Here is a 25,209-nt window from a genome sequence, read left to right as displayed (position 1 = left end):
AAAATCTTGATCATTAAACTGCATTTGAGACATCCAATAATATTAACAGGATAACTATAGCCTTCCTCATCATGTATATGCATTAGTCTGCATCTATAGCTTTGTAAAATTAGTCTACTTACTTTATAATCACATCCAAAGTTTCTCCAGCTTTTTCAAAAAATTCCAGTGTAATTAACATACAGTGTTAGGTTAGTTTCTCTCCAGCTTTTTAATTTCTTGATTCTCTGCCACATTCTTAGGATGTCAGTCACTGGCTGTGCCACATGTCAATTTCCAAGTTTCTCCAAAAGCCTACAGTTCCTCTTCTTGATGTGACAACATACACAGAGAGAAGGGGGAGCACCAGGAGGGGCGCCCCAGCTGAATGGAGGCAAAGCGCCCCTTCCAAGTGTCTTGGACTTGCAGCTCGCTCCACAAGCCACTCCTGGTTCAGAACTCTGCAGTTACTCTTTTTCCCACCATCCCAAGGGGCTCTTGCCGCACTACCCACCCCTTACTCACGGAACACTGATGGGGGCCTATTATCATGGAAATCATAAGGATTAATGTGATTTTCAGCAAAGTGCTTTTGAGAATTGGAGATGAAGCTATAGTGTTGTGATTCACGGCATTATTTCTTTATACACTGAAAGCCCCCACATCTTTCAAGTCTGCTGACTTAATGACAGGGTATCTCAGTAAATGTCAGGAGTGACACGTCAGGAGCAGCACGTTTCAGACGGGAGTTCGGGTTCGGTAATACTAAGACGGAGTTTTGAGTAGAATTTTGAATGTGTGTTGCAAAATCTTTAGAGCTAGGGAAAAAAGTCTTTAAAAAGCCTTCCTCCATCTCGCTCAGTCTGATTTGTCAGGTTTGCTTTGCATTTGGTACGAGGGTGCTTAGAATCTGATCGAACCGAGGGCCTGCCTCCCCAGCCCTCCACGGAAGCGGGCGGGAACGCAGGGCTGGACGCGACGTCCCTGGGCGCTGGCGTTGGAGCTCCGTCCGCCCGCGGGGCCCTCCGGCCTGGGAAGTTAGGGACGGCGCGCGCGGAGGGGCTGGGAAGCGGTGCGATGCCCTCTGCAGCCGGCGGAAAGGGCACTGCCAGCCTGACGACGCACAGCGGGCCGGGCGTGGATGGGGGGAGAGACGGAGAAGAGAAGTGACCTTCACGGCGGGGACAGAACCGGAGCGGGGACGCGGGCACGCTTCCGGACAGGGTGCTGCGCACGGGGCGTCTCCCGGCGCCACGCTGCTTCCTAGGGCAGAGCTAGCCCCGGAGCCCCATCGCCGAGCTCCTGGCCCGCGCCGGCCCCGGGCCTGGGGCTGCGGGGAGGGGCTGTTGCTTCCTGGCCCAGGTGCTCAGAACACAGAACGAGGAAGAGCGGGCAAAGATCCCTGCCGTACACTCTGCAAGGGGGAGAAGAATGAACAATAACTGTAATCGATAAGCGGTGTAAACAGTACATTTGAGCGTGGTAAGTGTAGTGGAAAAAAGGAGTAGAGAAAGGTGAAGAAGGTAGGGGGAGGGCAGTTTCAGCTTTCGGGGTCAGAGGGAGTCTCCTCTCAAAGCCGGCATCTGGGCCAAGGCTTGAAGGGGTGAAGAAGTTAGAGGTGCAGGTGCTTGGGGGCCGGGTGTTCCGGACCCGGGCTGTCAGACAGGAGCGGCCTGGCCTGTGGGCAGAGCGCGGGAGAGGCCAGGGGCCACATCAGAGTGAATCAGGGGAGAGAGAATGAAGTCGCGGCAGGCTGGGCCTTGTAGGTCCTTGTAAGGACACTGGCTTCAACTCTGAGTAAGTGGGAGCCATTGCAGGTTTTTGAGCAGGGGAGTGATGGGATCTGCTCATGTCTTTTTGTTTTGTTTTTTTAAAGATTTTATTTTTATGTATTCATTTGAGAGAGAATGAGATAGAGCATGAGAGGGGGGAGGGTCAGAGGGAGAAGCAAACTCCCTGCCGAGCAGGGAGCCCGATGCAGGACTCGATCCTGGGACTCCAGGATCATGACCTGAGCCGAAGGCAGTCGCTTAACCAACTGAGCTACCCAGGCGCCCGGGATCTGCTCATGTCTTAAAAGGATCCCTCGGCCTGTTGTATTTAAAACAGACAAAGGGGCACCTGGGTGGCTCAGTCGTTAAACGTCTGCCTTTGACTCAGGTCATGGTCCCAGGGTCCTGGGATCGAGCCCCGCATCAAAGAGCCTGCTTCTCCCTCTCCCACTCCCCCTGCTTGTGTTCCCTCTCTCGCTGTGTCTCTCTCTGTCAAATAAATAAATAAAATCTTAAAAAAAAAAAAAAAAAAAACAAAGACAAAAACAAAAACAAAAACCAGACTAAGGAGAGAGGGGCTGAAGCAGCAAGACCCAGTGAGAAGGTTATGGCAGAAATCTCCCAGGAATTTTGACCCACTTACAAGGCAACAGGTGCTGTGCGTTTGTCCACACAGAGGCTCTGAGAGAGCAGCAGCTGTGGAGGTGGGGGGCAGAGCTTGGATTTGGGCTGTGCAGATTTGAAGATAAAGCTGGCAGGATTTTCTAGTGAATTGGATGTTCTGTTAAGAGAGAAAGAGAGGAGTAAGGATGCTGCTAAGAATGTTCCTGAGCAAGTGGAAGGATGGAGTTGCCATCAGCTGAGAAGGTAAAGGCGAGATGTGGAACAGATCTGGAGGGAAAGACTACAAGTTCGTTTGAGATTCTTCAAATGGAAAAGTTAGGGATGCAGCTGGATGTATGAGTCTGGAGTTTGCCAACAAAATCTAGTTAGTAATATAAAATTGGGGCTAAATGGCATTAACATGCTGAATGAGATCCCCAAAGAAACAAGGGCAAAGGTCTGGGCCCCAAGGGGGATTGACATTACCAGACTGGGGGGCGAGGGAGGCAGAGAAGGAGTCGCAGGAAAACCAGGAGTGTGGTGACCTGGAAGACACTGTGTCAGAAGGGGTACCTCTGGTGTCACCTGCTGCTGAGAAGGCAAGTGAGATGAACATGGGTGTTAGCCGGGAAGAGGTGTTGCTGATCTCCCTAAGAGCAGTTGCAGGGGAGCAGTTGGAGACAAAACCCCGTTCCAAGTGGGCTTGAAAGAGAATGGGAATTAGGGCAGTGTGGTATTGGGACAAAAGCAAAGAGGTCAGTGATACAGAATGGAAATCCAGAAACAGACCGGCATGGGTGGACAGACTCACACAGCTGGTGTCTGTGACAGGTTTTGCAGTACAGTGAAGGAAAGGAAGGCATTTTCAAAATATGGTGCTGGGACAATGGGATACCCCATTCAGGGGTGGGGGGAAACGATGCATGGTCCCCTTCTCATTTCTTATGCAACAATTAATTCCAGGTGGCTTGGAAGTCTAAATTTGAGAGGCAAAACAATAAAAGCTTTTAGAATATAGGAGATATTTATGACCTTAGGGTAGGCTACAAAGAGCATGTCTAAAAAGGAAAAAAAAATTGAGAAAGTGAATTACATCCAAATGAAGGACTTTTGTTCTTCAAAGACACAATAAAGAAATGAAAAACGGAAGCCCTAGCGTGGGAGAAGTTATTCGTCACACACACAATTTAGAAAGCCCTTGAATCCATACTATACAAAAGACTCCTACAAATTGGTAAGAAAAAAAAAAAAAAGACAAATCAATGGGAAAATTGGCAATAGGCTTAAAAAGACACTTTGTGTCACAGATTGGGTCCTTCAGAAGCAGACACTGAGAAGGGGTTTGTGGTGTCAGATATTTATTAAGAACCAAGATGTTTAGGGGGCGCCTGGGTGGCTCAGATAGTTAAGCGTCTGCCTTCGGCTCAGGTCATGATCCCAGGGTCCTGGGATCGAGTCCCGCATCGGGCTCCCTGCTAGGCAGGGAGCCTGCTTCTCCCTCTGCCTCTGCCTCTCTCTCTCTCTGACTCTCATGAATAAATAAATAAAACATTTTAATAAAAGAAAAAGAACCAAGATGTTTATTGTGAACAAAAGAGGGAGGAAGCAGGAAGGGGCAGAGAAAGGAGCTGAACTTTAACGTAGACCTAGCAAAGCCTGGACCAGCCTAGGAGGGTGCTCAGGAATGAATATTGCTCATTAGTATGTCTCGTGCCAGGCTGAAAAGGCTGTCTCTTTATAGTCCTGCCTTGCTCAGTGAGCATGGGCTCCTCAGGAAGAGCATGACCTTGACAAGGTGGTTCTCTGTATCAAGGCCAGCCCTGAAGGAACCGTTGGCTGGAAGCTGTCTGCCGACCACACTCCCTGCCGCTAGGCAACATGACCTTCCTTGAAGGAGGATCTGAGTGCCGTGTCTCCCTGTCTACTCTACTGCACAAAACACTATATCCGAAGGGCAAAACAAATACGTGAAAAGCTGTTCAAGTTCTTTATCCATCAGAGAAATGCAAATTAAAACCACAATGAGATATCACTACCTGTTCACCAGAAGGCAGAAGTTGAAGAATTGGCAATACCAAGCGGTGGACACATAGCACCTTGAAATCTCATCCACTCTGGTAAAAATATAAATTTGTAGATCACTTTGTAAAGCAGTTTACCATTAGTTACTAAAGTTGAAGTTATGCATAGGCATGGACATAGTAATTATACTTTCAGGTATTTACCAACAGAAATGCATGCACATATGTACCAGTAGACATGTATTAAGAATGCTCATAGAAGTAAGTCAGAGAAAGACATGTATCATATGACCTCACTGATATGAGGAATTCTTTTTTTTTTTTTTTAAAGATTTTATTTATTTATTTGAGAGAGAGAGAATGAGAGAGAGCACATGAGAGGGGGGAGGGTCAGAGGGAGAAGCAGACTCCCTGCCGAGCCTGATGCAGGACTCGATCCAGGGACTCCAGGATCATGACCTGAGCCGAAGGCAGTCGCTTAACCAACTGAGCCAGCCAGGCGCCCAATATGAGGAATTCTTAATCTCAGGAAACAAACTCAGGGTTGCTGGAGTGGTGGGGGGTAGGGGGGATGGGTGGCTGGGTGATAGACACTGGGGAGGGTACGTGCTATGGCGAGTGCTGTGAATTGTGTAAGACTGCTGAATCACAGACCTGTACCTCTGAAACAAATAATACATTATAAGTTAAAAAAAAAGAAGAAGAAGATAGCAGGAAGGGAAAAATGAAGGGGGCGAAATCGGAGGGGGATACGAACCATGAAAGACTGGACCCTGAGAAACAAACTGAGGGTTCTAGAGGGGAGGGGGGTGGGGGGATGGGTTAGTCTGGTGATGGGTATTAAAGAGGGCACATACAGCATGGAGCACTGCGTGTTATACACGAACAATGAATCATGGAACACTACATCAAAAACTAATGATGTAATGTATGGTGATTAACGTAACATAATAAAAAAAAAGAATGCTCATAGAAGTTCTATTCATAACAGTCCCAAATTAGAAACAACTCAAATGTGGATTGATAATAGAATGGATAAATAAATTTTTCTATGTTTATACCAAGGTTGTGATGGGCAGCCTCCAAGATGGTCCCCAGTGATCCCCTGCCTCCTGGTGTTCACATCCTGGGCTGGTCCCCTCCCACACTGGACCAGCTTGGTCTCTGTGATCTCTGTGATTAATAGCATACAGCAACAGTGATGGTATGTCACTTCTGAGATTTGGGTATAAAAAACACTGCAGCTTCCATTGTGAGAGCTCTCATTCCCATATTTTCTCTTAGACTATTTACTCTGGGGAATCCATGTCATGAGCACGCCTATGGAGAGGCTCACATGGCCGGGACTTAATCTCTTGTCAACAGCCATGTGAGTGAATCTGGAAGTGGATCCTCCAGCCCTAGTTAAGGCTTCAGAGATTATAGCCTCAGGCAACAGCTTGACTGCAATGACTTGAGAGACTATAAGCCAGAACACCCAGCTAAACCAAGAATGATTACTGATTCTCAGAACATAGGTCGTATAGTAAATGTTGGTTTCCAGCTGCTAAGTTGGGGGTAATTTGTTACGCAGCAATAGATAACATAATACAATGGGATAATATAAAGTAATGAAAACAAATGAAATGCAGTTACATATGTCAACATGGGTGAATGTTACCAATGCAATATTGAGTGAAAGAAACCAATAACAGAAGACATTTTTAATTATCCCATTATTTAAAGTTCAAGAAACGGGTAAAACTAAAGTATGATATTTAGGGATGCATGCCTAGATGGTAAAACAATCAAGTCAATCAAGGAAGTGGTTTTCCTAAAAGTCAGGCTGATGGTTACCTTTGGGGCAGAACGGGGTCAGAAGTGAGAGGGGGCACGAGGAAGGCTTCTGTGCTCTTGCTAATGTGCTGTTTCTTGACCTGGATGGTGATAGCAAGGGTATTTGTTTGGGATAAATCATTAAGCTTTATGCCTTTGTTCTTAAACGCCCACTCCACCTTTTTGTCTATGTGTCAATTTCACAATGCAAAGGCAAACAAAGAGGGTGGGATGAGAGAAATTAGGGACAGAGAGCACAGACAACTCTTCAGAGGAATGTTGTTGCAAAGAGGATCAAAGAAATGGAATAGTAGCTAGAAGAGAACTTCTAAGATTTCCAAAACAAGACTTTTCTTTTTTTTTTTAAAGATTTTATTTTTTTATTTGACGGAGAGAGACACAGCGAGAGAGGGAACACAAGCAGGGAGAGTGGGAGAGGGGGAGTGGGAGAGAGAGAACCCCTATCACACATACCCACAGAGCAGGGAGCCCGATGCAGGGCTCGATCCCAGGACCCTGGGATCATGACCTGAGCCAAAGGCAGACACTTAAAGACTGAGCCACCCAGGTGCCCCTAAAACAAGACTTTTTAAAACATGAAACAACAGTATGTTTTATGCAGAAGGAAATCATCTACTGGAGAGGAAAAACCGGTAAGACAGAAGAGGGGTCTTGCTGGAACCAGGTTGTGAAGTAGGTGAGCGACCAGTGGGGCCTGAGCTAGGGATCCTGCGTTAGAGTTCTCTGGAGATACAACCAAGAGAATGTATCTACATCTATACGCTCTATACAGTAAGCTTGTACTATATCTATTAATAAACCTGTATCTGTATCTGTCTATCTACCTATCTTTAGATTTATTTTAAGGAGTTTATCTATAGTTTATTTTAAGGCTCACATGACTGGCAAGTCCCAAGCCTCCAGGGTGGGCTGGCAGGCTTGGCAAGTGGTATATTTTGAAAAGATGGGATTCCCCTATCACACATACTCAAGGTGATCCAACTGGTGGGGCTGGCAAAGCATTAAGCTACCGAATCCCTGCAGACGAGCCGGGCAAAGAGGTCCTCAGGAGGAATGAGGATCTTCCCTGGGGGACATGCAAATGCGGGCTTAGTTCGGCCAGCAGATGTGGGTGACCAGGTAGGTAGGTGCTTTGGGGGAGTCACAGCTGTTCCCAATCCGTGAAGACACTGAGAGAGGCACCTTCGGTGGAAATGGTCCCTTTCTTCTTCCCTGCCCCCGGGAGGCACGAGCCCACCGCACCCCCCAGCCCTACCCCCAACTCCCCAGTGCCGGTGCTCAGCGCCCGGGTCCGGACTGTGGCGCGAGCGGGCGTGCCAGCTGCGGCCGCCAGGGGGCGTGAGGCGGCCGAGGAGGGCCGGGCTGGCCGGCAGGGCCGGGAATATCCGGGGCCCCTTTCTGGAGCCGGCGGGCCTCAGCGGGGTGGCTGGAGCTCTCTGCTCCGCCGGGCCCCCTCGGCCGCGGTCCAGCCCCCGCCCCGCCAGGCCCTCCGGAACCCAGGGCAGCCTCGGGCCTCCGCTGGTTCACCGACCACGTCCCCTGTGCCTCTTGCCAGCGCTGAGCTGCTCTCCTCGGACCCCTGGACGCCAAAGGGGTCCCCCCCGCCGCTTGCACGTTTGGCCTCTCAGATGCTAGAGCTGGCGCCAGGCCTCGTGCGGGGCCCTCCCCCTGTCCCCAGGCCACCCTGGAGGAGGGGGACAGCTACCTAGTTCACGCCTCGGAGGTGGCCCAGTGAGCTTTCAGGGCCTCTCGCTAGAGCAGGGGGGATAGAGCTTCCCTCACCTAACGGAACCCCCCTCCTCCTTAGGACCCGCCACACCCCCGGCTGAGCTGCCTCCCACTTGCTGGGCGACCGGGAGCAGGGGGACCAGATGCCCCGCACGCACGAGCAGGACACCCGGGTCCGTTTGAATTTCGGATAAACAGCAGGTTATTATTATTTTTTTAAAGATTTTATTTATTTATTTGAGAGAGAGAGAATGAGAGAGAGAGAGCACATGAGAGGCGGGAGGGTCAGAGGCAGAAGCAGGCTCCCTGCCGAGCAGGGAGCCCGATGCGGGACTCGATCCCGGGACTCCAGGATCATGACCTGAGCCGAAGGCAGTCGCTCAACCAACTGAGCCACCCAGGCGCCCCATAAACAGCAGGTTATTGAGTGTAAGTATGTCCTAGGCAGTATTTGGCACATACGTACATATTTGGGACAAGACTTACCGTATTATCTATCTAGTTAAATCTATCTGTATCTATATAGTTTAAAAAAATCCGACTTCTCTGTTTTGTTTCAGTTAAACACAAGTACACTTTCCCCCCCAAGCCATCAGCTTTCTTAACAGATTTTAGAAAAAGAAGGAATTTATCCTTTTAATCATGGCATTCATTCAGCTAAAGCTGCGGCCCTTTATGTCTGTGGAACCTTTCCTTTCAAGGAGCTTAATGTTTTTATGTTAATTTATTTTTATGGGTGAATCTGTAGTTTGCTTTCTGACTGGAGTCCACGCTGAATAGGAGCTGTTCAGTGGGGCAGATTTTGGAAATCATGATAACTTCTGTACACCACCCTGAACAAGGCCCTGTGGGAGTCTCCTGGGGACCTTACTTCTGGGTGACCATTTCACAGTCTCTGTGTCCATTACATTTATATTTTGGGTCAAGAGACTCTGTCCTGTAAGGGACCAAAGCCCTTACAATATTCCTAATAACACTCCTTGGCCCTTGTGGAGCTCATTTCCTCATTCCACTCTGGAATGCCATCTGAAATCAAACTGGCTCAGATGTAGATATGCTCTCCCTTGGTCCTGACCTGCTTGGTCTGGGGGGACAGGAAGCCAAGAACATCAGTTTCCTGGGACAAAGTACCACAAAACTGGATGGCTTAAGCAACAGACGTGTAGTATCTCACAGTTCTGGAGGCTAGATTTCCAGGATCAAGGTGTCCGCAGGTTATTTCCTTCTGAGTGCTATGAAGGAGATCCAGGATCTTTTCTTGGTTTGTCGATGTGTCTCTTCACATTTTGTTTTCCTCTATGTATGTCTGTCTCTCTGTCCAAATATTTCTTTTTAATAAGGAGACCAGTCATATTGGATTAGAGTCCACCCTAATGACCTAATGACCTCTGTCAAAGACCCTATCTCAAATAAGGTCATGTTCTGAGGTACTGGGGGTTAGGATTTCAACATATCTTTTTTTGGGGAAGGACACAATTCAACCCATACACCAGGAAACTCTGATGAGGGAAGGAGCACTTCATTGGTATCTGAGAGATGACTCTTTGAGGGATCCCATCAACACCTCAATAGACAAGAGTTTGGCTGTCAGGCTGGAGTTTTGGTCAGGAAGCTTCTAGAACCAGGAAGTGGTGACTTCATGGGAGAGCTCGCTGTTCCTGTTGGACACCTAAGCTTGGTCTGAGAGGCCAGCTGAGCTCCCAGTAGCAGAGGTCCTTTCCTCTCTACAGGAGCCTCAGGGAGGGGTCCTTGTCTTCCCCGTATCTGGTGGTGAAGCCCACTTACCTTCTTATCTGGGTAAGAAGCCCACTTACCTTCTCTCACTGCAGGTGGGAATAGGACTGTGAGCAGAGCATTCTCCACAGACTTGTCCAACCCACGTGGCACCCGAGTTCAATGGGGAGCTGGGAATTGGTCCGGGAAAGAAAAACAAGGGCAAGCATTTGGAGGATTTGAGGTAAAAATTTAATAACATGTGTGGTAAATGTTCATAGTAATTTGGGTCTCATAAAACCCTGCCTTCCCACACCGTATCCCCTTACTCGGACAATAAAACTCTAATGTTGTGTCACACACAATTGAAATCTGAGGATTCAAAATAATACCTTGCCTATTTCTTTCTAAGGGAGCATAGTCAATGAAGAGTTTCAAACTTAGATTTTGGTCACCTTATCATTCTCATAAGACTTTTTTTTTTTAAGAGAGAGAGAGCATGTGCGCACAAGTGGGGACTGGGGGGAGGAGCAGAAGGAGAGGGAGAGAGAGAATCTTAAGCAGGCTCCACATCCAGTGTGCGGGCCAATGAGGGACTTGATCTCACAAACCTGAGATCATGACCTGAGCCTAAATCAAGAATCGGATGCTTAACTGACTGAGCCACCCAGGTGCCACTCTCATAAGATTTTATTTTATTTTATTAAAGATTTTATTTATTTATTTGACACAGAGAGAGAGAGAGCACAAGCAGGAAGGGCAGTAAGCAGAGGAAGAGGGAGAAGCAGGTTCCCGCTGAGCAGGGAGCCTGATGTGAGGCTCCATCCCAGGACCCCGGGATCATGACCTGAGCCGAAGGCAGCTGCTTAACTGACTGAGCCACCCAGGCGCCCCTCTCATAAGATTTTAATACTCTCTTTAGTAATAGGAAATCATGCAAGCGAGAAAATCCCAGTCCCTCCATTGATTCATGGAGAAAACAGACTCAATCATTCTGACATTTCCAGAGAACCATCACCTTTCCAACAGCTGCTAAGTCCAGTGTGAAAAGAGGCTAATAGCACATGTGATCTCCCAGTGTTTCTGGCCCCATGGGAAAGAATATTCAGGCTCCAACAACACTAACCTGATAGGCAGGATCATCATGTCCTGCCATGTTAGGACAGATTTTTTGACCCCCTCCCAAGCCTAATTTCAGATGGTCCTTTTTGCCAAAGTGAGATCCTTTGAATCACTATGTTGCGGATATGATTTCTTAGTCTCTCCAAAATATATAGTGTGTTGGAGGTGTGAAATTTGGCATGTGAACATATGGGATGGAGAATTGACTGCAGGGAGGGAGTCCCCCTGCTGTGACTGCCCACGCAATTTGGGCTTCCGAGGTAGTTGTTTGGAAAATGAATTAGATTCTGTCCTTAAAAATAAAGTTATTTCGCAAAGTGAGGAAGCCTTGATCCAGCTGCGAGCCAAAGGAGCAGCTGGGGGCTTAACACCCTTCTGCACACCTCTGAAGACATTTGAGGCTTGTGGCTGCTAATCAGGACCCGCAAATCATTTTAATCATCAGCTTCTTGTTACATTGTGAGCACATTAATAATTTTTCCTCAATGCATTTAAGGGAAAAAGAGATTGCCAGTAGAAGCCTGTTTAATTTGATCACCTGTGCCCGTGGGCACCAACACCCTTTCTTCCGCCTTCCTTCCTTGGCACCCTCTGGCTATGACCTCTACCCATCATGCGTGTGTGAGTCAACCCTGTGGCACAAGACCTGCTCACCCTCCCGCAGCCAAGTGGTGTTTTCTTTCTGCTCTTCATTTCCTCTTCTCCTCCTTACACACACTCACATCTGTTTCCCATTATTTAATTATTCTGTGTCACAGTTTACATTTTATTTTTCAGTTTTCCTCTGTCTACCACCATACCTTTAGTTTTCCTTTAGCAAACACATACTCATTTCATTCTGATACTGTGTCCTGATAGTTTTCCCTACTTGGTTTGCTATTGTTTGTTTCTTTTCTGTCTTTTTTTGATGTTTTTTTCTGTTGCTTTGGTTTTTTTCTCTCTCTCAGGGCCAGGGAAACCTGGGTGCAAGTGCCAGAGCTGGTCAAGAGGACATCGCCAGCAGCCCGGGGTTATACCTGCCCATCTCTGGTGAAAGTGGGGTGTGATAAAGACCCCTTCCTCCCCCCCTCGCTTCTGGGCTGTTGCAGGAAGTTTGGGTGGGGCATCCCCACCTAGCAATATGTTCAGTCTCCTTCTTCCCCAAAGTTGAGTGTGCCTACGAGTACGCTGCTTTTCAACAATCTCCCTCTGCCATGTCCCCTGTGCTGGGGACAACAGTCCGGACGTCACTAGCAGGGTCTGCAGGCAGAGGAGGGAGGTTGAGGAAGAAGTCAGTGAGTGAAAGAAGTGTACCTGTGCAGAGGGAGTTGTTTTCCTGGTTTACTTTGAATAAGGCACTTCTCTGTACTTTGGAATATCTGGTGGTCAAAGGGCATGCTGTTGAAAGTTTTAAGATTGTTGCAAAATAGGTTGCTATAAGTTTGGTGAAGTCCATTTTAGATTCCTTTTTTGTTTTTAATTTTTGGATTGATGATCTTCTAAAAGGGCACAAGAATGAGGCTTCTGGCAACTGTGTGAGAGTCTCCTGCCTTCCTCAGGGAATGTAATATGCCTTTTTTCTTTGGTTGCTTTCAAGATTTCCTTTTAATATTTTATTTTCGGTGTGATTTTTTTTTGAAGATTTTATTTATTTCTCTGTCAGAGGGAGAGAGAGAGAGCACCAGCAGGGGGAGCTGCAGGCAGAGGGAGAAGCAGATTCCCCCCTGAGCAAGGAGCCGGATGTGGGACTCAATCCCAGGGCCCTGGGATCATGACCTGAGCTGAAGGCAGATGTTTAATCAACTGAGCCACCCAGGCGTCCCATAGATGTGATGTTTTTGTTTGTTTGTTTTCTGCTTCGTGTTTCTGAGCTTCTTGGATTTGTGGTTTGGTACCTGTCATGAACTTTGGGAAATTCTCAGCCATTAGTTCCTTCCAATATTTCTTCTGCCTCCTTCTCTCTTCTCCTTCTGGTATTCCAATTGCATATATATTAGACCATCTGATAGTGTCTCACTTAAAATACAGGAACATAGATTCATTATGGCTAAGAGGATGAAAAAGAAATACCACTCAATTACTAAAGAAAGCTGGAGTAGCTATATTATATTAATATTTGAAAAAGTAGGCTTCAGAATAAGGAATATTTTCAAAGATAAATAGTGACATTGTATAATGATAAAGAGTTTAATCCTCCAAAAAGACCTAACAATCCTAAATGTGTGCATACCTAACAACAGTGCTTAAAAAAACACAAAGCAAAAACTGCTAGAACTGAAAGGAGAAAGAGACAAATCTCATTAGAGATGGAGACCTCAATGATTCATAGAAAAAGGAGGCAAAATCAGTAGACATGGAAGATCTGAATAATATCATTGACCAACTTGACCTAAGTGACATTTACAGAATACTGTACTCAACAATAGCAGAATACACATTCTTTTCAATTGCACGAGGATAGTCACCAAGATAGATCATATCCTGGCCCATAAAGGAAACTGTGGCAAACATTTAAAAATGGTAATCTCTTTTTGGCTTCTGGAGGTGCAGCCTGTGGGCAAGAGTGGTGGGGCCTCCTAGAGAGTGTGCAGGGCACTCCCGCTGGGCTCAAGGTAGAGGGCAGGAAGAAACTCTCACAAAGCATATTCTTGGAGCACGATGGAATTAAACTAGAAATCAATAACTGTAAGATATCTGGAAAATCCCCAAATAATCAGAAATTAAACAATACACTTTTATGTAATCCATGGACAAAAAAAAAAGCCTCAAGACAAATTTAAAAATACTTTGAACAATATAAAAATGAAAATTTATTATATCTAATTTGTGGGTTGCAGCTAAAGTAATGCTGAGAGGAAAATGCGTGGCACTAAAATGTTTATATTAGAAAAGAAGCAATGTCTCCAATCAATAATCTAAGCTTCTACTCTAAGAAACTAGAAAAAGAAAAGCAATTAAACCCAAAACAAGCAGAAGAGCCTAAATTAATGAAATCGACATAAAGGGAAAACCTTCCTCCCACCCACCCGCCCCCTAGAAGAGTCCTATGTCCCTAGTGCATTAGTGGATGCAAACAGAGACGTGTGGAGGAAGAAGAATATATAGAATTACTCAGATCAGACTGTGAGTGTTAGCTCTGTCCCACCTAGGACCTCTGTGAAAACTAGATATTATAAATGTCTTTAAAAATATTACAAGCAGGGCGCCTGGGTGGCTCAGTCCATTAAGCATCTGCCTTGGGCTCAGGTCAAGATCCTGGGTCCTGGGATCAAGGCGAGCCCTGCGTCAGGCTCCCTGCTTAGTGGGGAATCTGCTTCTCCCTCTCCCTCTGCCCTTCCCCCACCCCATTTGTGCCCTTCTCTTAAAAAAAATTATAAGCTATCTATGTCATTTTAAAAGCTAGCATCTATTGGGAGCTCATGACATCCCAGGTACTCTTGTTGGCACTTTAAATATTAGTTTATGTCATCCTTACAAGTAACTTATTTTTACTCCCATTTTATAAATGTGGAAACTGAAGCCCACAGAAGTTAAGTAATCTGGCAAAGGTTACTCACCTAATGAGTGACAGAGTCAAGATCTGAATCCAAGCAGTCTGGCCTCAGAGCTCAGACGTAAAGGAGTGGTTTTGCTGGTATCTGGGACTGTGAGGTCCGTGATACAATAGGCTGTATTTGTTTCCCCTGGGCCTGGCACCGTCTGACATACAACAGCTCTGGATCAGGGTTAGTTGGCTGATTTACAGCTTGAGACCACTGTAGAATAAAAATGGAAACAATAGCGACTTTTTAGAAAGTAACTTCAACGTTGCTAAGAGACTAGGTCTTAAATGTTCTCACCTCAAAAAAAAAAAAAAAAAGCAGCAGCAGAAGAAATAACTATGTGAAATGATAGAGGTGTTAGCTAAAACTCTGGTGGTAATCATTTTGCAATATAGAAATGTATCAGATCAACATGTTGTGTACTTTAAACTTACACTACCTTATAAGTCAATTATATCTCGAAAAACAAAAAAGGCGATGACTACCACTCTACAATTTAAACTATATGTACTGATACTGATCAGTATAGATGATCTTTCACTTTATTGTTTGATGCTATATAATGGGGAATGGAAGACAGATGGTGTGTTTCGGAATTGAGTAGATAGGTGGGGAGTGAAGTTTCTCTGATAACATCACAAATGTCCAGAAGAGAGCAGATAAGTCAGTCTCGAAAATCTTCATATCCCTTCTTCGCGGTAACTTCCATTACACCCACTCTGAGGGGCCCAGACAGAGGTTAGGTAACTTGCCCAAGGCCCCTTTGCCAACATGCAGTGGGTGAGGGTCCCCCAGAGCGGATACCCCCGCTCACCTTCTTTCTACTATGAATTGCGGTGGAGGAGTTGAATTGACTGGGCTCTGCCCCACTCCCTGCTTTCAGGTCTTAAAACATCTTCACCTGCAGCAGACTCTTCTGGCTGTTCTCATTTTAATCACAACTCTCTTCCTCCTCACCATCACTCTGGCATTCTCTAGCCCTCTACCCTGCTCAAATGTTTCTCCTTAGCACTAATCCCCATTCAACATGTACCTACTTTACTTATTTACTTGCTTATTGTCTGTCTCCCTGCAGTAGAAAGTAAGGTTCCTGAGGGTAGACATTTCGGTCTGTTTCTTAAGCTGAGCCTAGAATACTTCCTGACACTCAGAAAGTATTCATTCCATATTTGTGGAATGAATGAACGAGTAAAGATTCCCTGTCGTTTCACCTACAAGTTAGGAGAAGGACATTCAGAAGCCAAGACTCTGTGAGCATCTGATATGCTAGATAGCTCAAGAAGTGCCATGTTGATGAGAAAATCCCTGCTGATGACAAGGTGTGTGCTCGGCACATAGTGGATCATGTTATTTGTCTCCGATCAGGACCCACTGATAAATCTGACACAGCCTCTGCTATTAAGGAACTCTCTCCCACTCATTCAGAGTTCAACCTGGGCTATTAGATGTTCACAAGTGTGTAACAAATTATTATTTCTCATTCATTCATGATCATTTAACAAACAGTTATTGAGTGCTTACCCTATGGCAGTCACCGTTCTAGGCGCCGCATTGTTCATTGGATGTCTCCGAGAAAAAAAGTCCAATATTCGACTAGAGAGCAATGGCTAAGTATCTTCATAAAGAATCTGTAATAACATGGCATTTTTATTATAATTTAAAAAGCCATAAAATTAGGTTTACATTTCTTAAAATTTTGTTTACAATTTTTATTTTATGATTACATTTTATTAAGTGTTTTTTTAAAAATGGCAGCTCTCCTTAGGTGAAAAAATATCATGCTCATACTTTTTGTGAACTCTTCCACTCTCAGGGGTAGAGAATCCATGATTGTTTTTTATGTTAATGAGCATGCTTAAAATGTTTTATTTAATGCTTTTTACAATCAAAAGTATGCATGCATATATGTATGTATGTATCTATTGAGAAAGATTAAAATGGGAAATAGTTCTATACGATTTATATCAAAAGTACTTGTTTCCTGTTTCCCATCCCTTCTCTCTAATGACAACCATGGTTTTAGCTGTTGCTTCTGGTATCTGCCTCTGAATTTCTAATTAACATGCATATATTATCATTTCTTGATTATTTTTTGTTTTAGATATAGTCTATTGATTTCTTACTTTGGAAGGTGTGTGTTTAGTTGAAAACCTCATCTTACTTTTTCTTCCCTCCATCCTCCCAATAAAGTTATAGCATAATTTTTAGTGAAATCAATACTTAGTGATAATATTATTTTGAAAATGTGTATATTATTTAGAATTGAGCTATATAGTATACTAGGGTTATGTTTTCTCTTTCTCTGAGTTAATAAGTCTCACCCTCTTTTTTATTTGTTCACTTGGTTTTCCAAGTAACTTTCATAAATTTATCCCCAGATTATCCACCAGCACTGTAACACTTTCATTATGTTCAAAGATTACCTTGCCTCCTACATTTATTTTTTCCCTTGGAGACATTCCTCTAGGATGGACAATTCACTAGGTCCATTGATAACTTTCATTCTGGAATTTCTCCTCACCATTATTCTGGAATGAAGCATTACTACCAATTGCCTTGTGATGATCTGTCCATCTTCAAATACTCCTGCACCAAGCCTTAGAGGACACTGTGGAAGAATTAAGGACAAGCCAGACCTGACATCATGTTTCTCTTACCACCCCTGGTATATGAGTTACTTGACCACCATCACAGACATGGTTGAGCCAGAATCCCTGCTCTGAGCCACTGAGCTTCACATAAAACTTGTACATTTCTTGTTAAATTTTCTTTTCATTTTAGTTTTTGCTATTTCTATCTCCTTTAGTGTTCATATACGGGCTTCCTACAATCTGGGAAAATGAGGTCTCTCCAGAGAGTCCCCCAAACTCTCTGGGTTTTGCTCTTTGTCCAAAGAGGTCATTCCTAGTCTCCATCACTGGAAGGTCAGTAAAGGGCCCATTTTTAGATGGTGCTGCCTTGTCCTGTTGCTACCTGAGTCCCCTCAGTGTCCCTTGAGCCCCAAGCTCTGTGATGCTTGCTCATCAGCTCCTTCAGGTCCCCCCTGGCCATTTTCCCAAGGCTTGCCTGTACCCCCGACATGGTCCAAGAGTCCAGAACCGACCCTCCCACAATTCCCTTCAGGCAGGGCCTGGCTCTCAACTCCTACCCCACACCACACCACACACGTGCACACACGCACACACGCACTCGCAGCCGAGGGGCAGACTGCAAAGTCAGATTAAGGCAATCACAGTATTCTCTTAAATAACTCATGTGGAGAGTACCAATTCCAGTCAAGTCTTCCTCTCCAGAAGATCCCTCCCTTTATTACAGGACACGATATAGCTAAATACACATTCCACTTAGGTGGCTCTAGCCCCTTTGTTAGCTGGCTGCCTTTCTGCCCTTTAAATTCCCGATTTTCACATCCTGGAAAAGTCCAGAGTCTTCCTGGTATGGCTACCTACTCCCCCAGGCTTGATAGTTTCTAAATCCTGTTGGTCTTGGCCCCTGGCTTCTCATGAGCTATTTGGTTTCACCTGCATCAACCCAGGATGCAAAACTCAGCCTTTTCAACTGTTTCTACAAGAAATTCAACCACATCAAGCACTTCATGATTCCTGTGGTCTTTCCTGAAGATCTGTGTCTGAAAGTGCTATAGGGGTGAGGGTCACAGGCGCAAAGCCCAGCATCCTAGCATCCCACCCCCGCCCTGCGCTCTTCTCTTCTTCCAGATCTCCCCTCCCCCCCTTCTACTAGCCAGTAGCTTCTTGCCAATTTAGGTCTTTTAGCATCCATTTCTCTTTCTTTTTGCTAAGAGTACTGCAATTATTCAGGCATCTAGCCCTTTCTTAAATAACTCATTTGCCTGGGGGAAAGCAGAGCTCTTCTCCTTCCAAAGGTGGACTTAAGCCAATCAGCATATCCTGGTGGCACTGGTTGGTTCCAGGATGGGGCGTTGTCCCCATGAGATGAGAAAGATGGTGGCAGGAGACTCTAGGAAAAAAAACGTCCTAGCTCCTCTGTGGAAAAGTACCTGGAGAGGCTCTCCCTTATGTTGGATGTCAGTGGGAAAGGATTGCAGCCTGAAGGCAACTGTCAGCCGTATTGTGACCATGAGGGAAGCCTGGCATAGGATGATTCAGACCATTTCTTTGGTGGCATTACTGAGTTGTTGGATCAGCCTGACCTAAAGCTCACTGGACACTCTGCCAAGGTATTCTTTTTATTTTTAAGCCAGTTTCAGTTGTTTTTACTGTTACTTGCTGTCTTCCTCTTCCTTCCTCTTGGCCCAGACCCAGTTTTTTGGGTTCAGCTTCTATCCCAAGTAAGCTTATCAAAGACATGGTCCACACTAAAGTTGGTTGTCCTTAAGAGGAATTTATCAACCAGTTGTTTTTTATTCACCAACTAGCTGCTTTTTTATTAAGGAGAGTGAAAAATTTCAGTCTGTGTATCATCTGCATTCAGATGCAAGTTTTAGTAACTAAGAGGCCCATCTTGGAGATCTTCCCTCAAATAAAGGGAGACAGGGTGTCTGGGTGGCTCAGTCGGTTAAGTGTCTGCCTTTGGCTCAAGTCATGATCCCAGGTCCCTGCTCAGTGGGGATCCTGCTTCTCCCTCTGCCTCTGCCTGCAGCTCACTCACGCTGCTTGTGCTCTCTCTCTGTCAAATAAATAAATAAAATCTTAAAATAAATAAATAAATAAAAGGAGACAAAGCCTCAGGTGACCCATGACTTTATTCTAGAAACTAGAAGTGCAGGCAACCCTAACAGAAAATATCTAAATGAAATAAAAAAAAAAAAAGTAGTCTCTCTTGGCTGTGCCCCCGCTATGTCCTTTCTACTTTACATGTGTGCGTGCACACGCAAACACACACACACACACAAATCTTTCTATAGAAAGTGGGCCCAAGGGTGCCTGGGTGGCTTAGTCAGTTGGGTGTCTGACTCTTGATTTCGGCTCAAGTCATGATCAGGTCATGATCTTAGGATCATAGGATCAAGCCCCACTTCAGGCTCTTCCCCCCTCGCTGCCCCCCTGCTCAGGTGGTTTCCCTCATGTGCGTGCTCTCTCTAAAATAAATAAATCTTGAAAAAAAAAGTTAGTTTCAAACAAACATGGCTCAGAGAAGAAGTGATCTGAAGAAAATAACATTTTAAAAGTATAGAGGAGGAAGAAGATAGGAAATAGAAATCATCCTTTCAGTTTTAACAAATTAGGATTTTTTTTCCTTTGACATCCAAAGTCAATCACTTTTATCGGGGAAAAGGAATAGCGTCTAAAAGCTTATACTAATATCAATTAAGATTAGGTTACTGTCTTTAACCCCTAGGTTCTTTTATTCGTCTGGGTGGCTCAGTTGGTTAAGCAACTGCCTTCGGCTCAGGTCATGATCCTGGAGTCCTGGGATCAAGTCCCGCATCGGGCTCCCTGCTCAGCGGGGAGTCTGCTTCTCCCTCTGACCCTCCCCTCTCATGCTCTCTCTCTCTCTCATTCTCTCTCTCAAATAAATAAATAAAATCTTTAAAAAAAAAATCAAGGATTTTTTTTCCTTTGACATCCAAAGTCAATCACTTTTATCAGGGAAAAGGAATAGTGTCTAAAAGCTTATACTAATATCAATTAAGATTAGGTTACTGTCTTTAAACCCTAGGTTCTTTTATTCGTCAACAATAATTATTTGTTGACTATAGAAAAGGCACGTATCACATGCTGCAGATACAGTGGAGTGCAAGACTGGTGCCCTGCCATCTTGGAATTTATGGCCCAGTGACCAAAGAAAAAGCCCCTGCTGTCGTCCCCCTTAGCTCTCCCAGCTGTCAACACATGTCCTCAGCACACCACCCCTGTTAACAGTCGTTGCCCTTGGGATGAGGGTCTCTGGGCTTGCACCTACCCAAACTGCCAGACCTTGAGACAAATATTTCCACTAAGTCAATCCCTGAATATCAGCCAGGGCCACAGGCCCAGAGCCACAAAGAGAGGAGGCCCCACCTGAAAGGAACCATGTTTTAGGCCCAGGAGAACTTGAATGAGTCACTTTTTCCTTGGACAGAAGTGGTTTTCACTTTATTCCATCACTTTCCCCCCTTCCCTGACCTCTGGCGTCTTTAGCACGTGGCTTTACTCGAACAAGCCTGCGTATTACCAGCTTGGAGAGGACCCCACAGACTGTGGGAGCCCTTGGGTGATACGGGGCGTCTGTCCCTGATTTTGTATCAGCTTCTGTGTACTCAGTGTGGCTTAAAGGTGTTAGAAGGTGGTAAGGCCCAGCGTGGAGGACAGCAAGGACAGCTTAGCGAGGTGGGGGCAGTCTCCATGCTTGAAACACTGCTCTAAGGCCATGGCTGAATGTGACCTACAACCAACCACCAGGCAGAGGTTTTATTTTGATTTCATTGCTTAAAAAAAGAAATTTGAGACTTAAGATTTATGAGAATTATAAGCAAACATGTTTGCAGAGGTGATAGGAAAAATTCCATTGCTAATCCATTGATTCACATAACTTTTTATTATCACCAAAAAGTAGGTCCTCCATTGTAGAAAATATAAAAAAGAAAGATTAAGAAGATACAAAGTACTCATAATCCTATCACCAAGAGAGCATGACTGTTAACATATCTCCACCATTTTGCAAATTATTTTTTTTTTCTAAGTAAAATTCTATTCTGCATATTACTTTGTAACTTACAATTTTTTTTTTTTAACAATTCTATATTGAGAGCACTTTTTCATGTCATTAAATGTTCTTCTATGACATCCTTTTTGGTAGTTACATTGTATAATCTATGGTGTGGACACATGATACACTTTCTTAAGTAAGCTCTCTGTTTTTTTTTAAAGATTTTATTTTTAAGTAATCTCTATACCCAATGTGGGGCTTGAACTCACAACCCTGAGACTGAGTCACATGCTCCACCGACTGAGCCAGCCAGGTCCCCCATTAAGCACTCTCTTTTTATTGGACACTGAAGTTATTTCCCGTTTACCTTCACTAAGAAGAATAGTTTTGTTTGTGTTTTCGAAAGATCCCCGCTTGCATGATTTAGACTAAAATCTGGCCCTATGGAAGGTGGGACTTTGGGTTAAAAAAGACTCAGGTTGGAGGAGCCAAGGAGTCTGGCATCCACATTTTGTTCTACCTCTCTTGTCTGACTCATCGGGTTAATCATTTGCTGCCTCGATTTCCACTTTGGCAAAATGGTGACATAAGCCTCGTGACTTCCATAACCCTGAAACTTCTGAAACTCTTGAACACTTAAGGAAAAGTCGGTGTTCAGTGATGGGAAGCAAAGTCTTGTGGCCTCATGAATGTGGGAGACTGGTCTGCCTTTGCTACTTCAGGAAAGGAATCTCAGCCTTTGTGACTTCCCTGTTCTTTCTACATGCTCTCTCCCGCTCCCCCCAACCCAAACTGGCATTCCAAAGCACTGGTTTGCCAGGTCTTATTCTACTGAGAGAGGGTGCATCTTGTCCCTTGGTCGTTGTCACGGCCATAGTCACAACTACAACTGAGTTCTCCTACAACCGAAGCGTTGGTCTGTTCCAGCCCTGCAGATAAATCAGTTCATCGGGCTGTAGAATGTCAGCACCATCGGGGACCACAAAGATGATCTAGTCCCCTACCCCTGTCCCCCCATGCTGTTTAAGGACAGTGATTTGACCAATATCTTTGGTTTAATGGCAGAGCTGGAACAGGTGTAGTGCCAGGAGGCCATGTGGCCAAATGATGACTCATGTGTCCTTGGGGACAGACTGGCTGGGTCAATCCTCTGTCCAGCACTTCTGAGCTGTGTGACCTTGGGCAATGTATTAGCATCCCTGTCTCAGTTTCCTTATCTATAAAATGGGGATGGCCCTCATAATACTTCATAAGGTTGTTACAAAAGAGGCAACTTATGAAAAAGGCTCCTACGTAGTATTTCCCTAGTAATAATAATTACTGAATTAATTTCCCAATTATTATGCTAATACGGCTGGGTTTTGCAGTGCCACTGACACCCCTGCCCAGGACACAGCTCTCGCCCCCTGATGCTTGTGTTGGATCCATAGCTCTTTACCAGCGGCCGACAGGGATTACTCTTCAAATGGATACTACTTTGCGTAGGTTTGCATTTGGGATGCCCCGCAATTAACCTGCTCCCTCTGGCCGCCTCTTGCTAACCACCACCCCAATAACATTTGTGTGGAAAGAGTGGAGCATGCTGCCTGTGGTCAGAGACAGAAACGTAACCACAGCGCCAGAGTAAATTAGCAACGTGGCACAGCGAAGCATCCTGATTGCAGCCCAGGGGTGCACAAGACTGAGACGTGTGTTAACTGGGAAGGGCTCCTTTGCCGCTTAACATATCCCTTAGCTTGTATGCAGCCATCCCACCAAATTTCTTTTCCTTACATGTTTAACTTAATTTTTTCTTGGAATTAAAAACATTCAGGATTTTTACAAACATGGATTTGATTTCTTAAGGTCAAAGTCCTGGTGCATAAAAAAAAAGAAATTCCAGTAGATATCTGTCTATCAATTATCTATCTATCATCTCTCTATCAATTATCTCTATCATTTTTTAAGGAAGCTGTCTTTTAGTTAATGTCCATTTTAAGCCTCACTGCAGAGCTAACCTGTGATGCCAATGCCTGTATCCCAGACATGCTCGACTTAAGGACAGGCCACAAGAGCACATCTGGGAGGAGGTGAGGAAGTGTGGACTTGAAGGATCAGAATCACAGACCCTCACAGAGCTGGGTAGGAAAACCGGAAACTCCTTTCTTTTGGGCAGATTCTGCCAAGTTCCTTCCTCCCTCCCTCCCTCTCTCCCTCCATTCCTTCCTTCCTTCTACAGGATTTGAGAAATATTTTGATTATTTAAGAAAGATTTATCTTATTTAAATCTAGCACCCCAGACCACTTGAGGCGCTTTGCTGATCATACTCTGGGATTGTGTTTGAGGCCATGGGCATAATACACACAGCCACTGTGACAGAGATGCTGGCAATGGAATCATCCATTGGGTCCTGTTTTCTTTCCTCCTTCTCTTCCTCTCCTTCCCTCCTCCTCCTCTTCCTTCTCCTTTAATGAAATCAACTTATATTAAAAGACCAAAGTGAAAAACTACCAAACTTGCCTTCTCTCACACAAAACAAAACAACAAAATTAGATGATTAAATGAACTAAAGTAGTTAATTTTACTTTTTTTTTTTTTTAAAAAAGATTTTATTGACTTAGAGCAAGTGAGAGAGAAAGAGAGAGAGCATGAGTGGGGGAAGGGGCAGAGGGAGAAGCAGGCTTCCCACTGAGCAGGGAGCCCGATGTGGGGCTCGATCCCAGGACCCCGGGACCATGACCTGAGCCGAAGCCAGATGCTTAACGACTGAGCCACCCAGGTGCCCCTATTTCTTGTTGAATAAGTACAATGCTTTGACTTCAAAAAATTTAATTTTTTCCTGTGTTCATAATTCAAGGAGAAAGATTTCTTATTTCTTTCTAATGTGACTCTGTGTATATAGTCAGAAAAACCTTAAATTGTAATTTCTTTTTTGTTGCTCTCAGTAACTGTCCAAGTTGTGGCCTAAGCCTTAATTGGCCCTAGTTCATGGTTAGTCCTAAACATTTGCTAAATTTGCTTGTTGCTCATCCCCAGGAGTAAGCCTGTGGGTGGCCACATATTTGTTGAATGGATGTTTCATCTTGTAGGAAAGACTTGGGAATAATACTCCAGAATGGGCTGAATGAAATGGGTGATGGGGAGTGTTGCTCCACTTTACTAAAAAAAAAAAGGAGAACAAGTCCCTTTACCAGTGTAAATTGATTTGCCACAAAGAAGACAATGGGGCGTGGAGGCTAACTAGTAGCCTTTCTCCTGTGTGAGGACCGTTCTAGCCCACGTGGGCCCTGACCGCGGTCACGAGCGGAGACGTGCTTCTGCGCTTACACACAGATCTGGAGCCCAAGCCCGGGCTCATCCACTGACCACGTGTGCTGCCTGCAGCTGTCGAGTCAATGCGTATGACTGTGCTCTGTCCACCTGTGTAGGCAACACTCTTCTGGCAAACACACAGTCTCTCCCGCACAGCGATGTTCTTAGAATATTTTTGTTGTTGTTGTTGTATTTGTTCAAAGTCAAACATTTACTCCTCCAGATCCCCAGTATCTTATAAGCCTGGCGCCGGCCCACACTGCTGCAGACGGGGACAAAGAGATGATGTTACAGTCTGGTTTCTATGGCAACAGAGGAGGGGTAATGAAAACCGAAATGTTGGAAACACCCATTCTGACAATTGTGACATAATTCAGGTTATTACAAAGACGTAACTACCAAAGGAGCAGAAGTGTCATTACCTTGCAGCTCATGTCGGCAAGAAGCTATACCGCACATTTCTCTGAGTTGGGCTGCTAAGAGGAAGGAAACACGAAACACACACACACACATACACACACACGCACGCAAGCGCCTCGTTTTCTGCATGTAAAACGTGTGTGTTCTTTAAAAGCCAGTGGTTGGCTGGTTTTCCGGACATGATGTGGTTGAAGCTGTCATCGTAATGGAAATTCATTGCTGTAGCTATGGTAAATCGAGTTTTCTGCCTGTGCTGAATGCATTAGTCTAATGAGATGTTTGCAGCCGGAGAGCGGGGCTGCTGGAGACTCACTGTGAGCTACTGACACACGGGTGGAAGATTAGCTTTTGTAATACTCGGTTTGCATGTACCGAAAGTCATCTGTCTTCTGAGTCAACATTCCTGGCCTGGTCAAGAACCTGATCAGGGCTCTGGTGAACAAGCCGTAGGTAAGGGAGATGCACAATCGGAGGGTGTGCCATTGACACGGGATCCTTCTCTTCCTACTGTCAGCATGACAGGTGACCTGTTTCAGTGTGTCTGGCTTGCATGCCCACCTCCGTGGCAATGCCCGAGTGTCCTGCACTCAAAC

General features: G+C 45.1%; 1 protein-coding gene across 1 annotated transcript in view; it reads left to right on the top strand.

Moving 5' to 3' along the window:
- The first annotated feature begins 1,062 nt into the window (after positions 1 to 1,062).
- The window catches only part of SCML4 (Scm polycomb group protein like 4), a 131,706-nt gene continuing 107,559 nt past the window's right edge, over positions 1,063 to 25,209 (top strand). Inside the window, exons 1-4 of the mRNA XM_034991740.1 lie at positions 1,063 to 1,461; positions 5,441 to 5,579; positions 8,019 to 8,140; positions 9,769 to 9,896. The gene's annotated coding sequence lies outside the window, so the exon portion shown is untranslated. The remainder of the gene's footprint in view (positions 1,462 to 5,440; positions 5,580 to 8,018; positions 8,141 to 9,768; positions 9,897 to 25,209) is intronic.

This window comes from Mirounga leonina, unplaced genomic scaffold (assembly GCF_011800145.1).
Source record: "Mirounga leonina isolate KUSES-001 unplaced genomic scaffold, KU_Mleo_1.0 Mir_53, whole genome shotgun sequence".
In the NCBI taxonomy this organism is placed as follows: domain Eukaryota; kingdom Metazoa; phylum Chordata; class Mammalia; order Carnivora; family Phocidae; genus Mirounga; species Mirounga leonina.
Note: the sequence above shows the minus strand (reverse complement) of the source record. Positions and strands in the feature narration are given on the sequence as shown.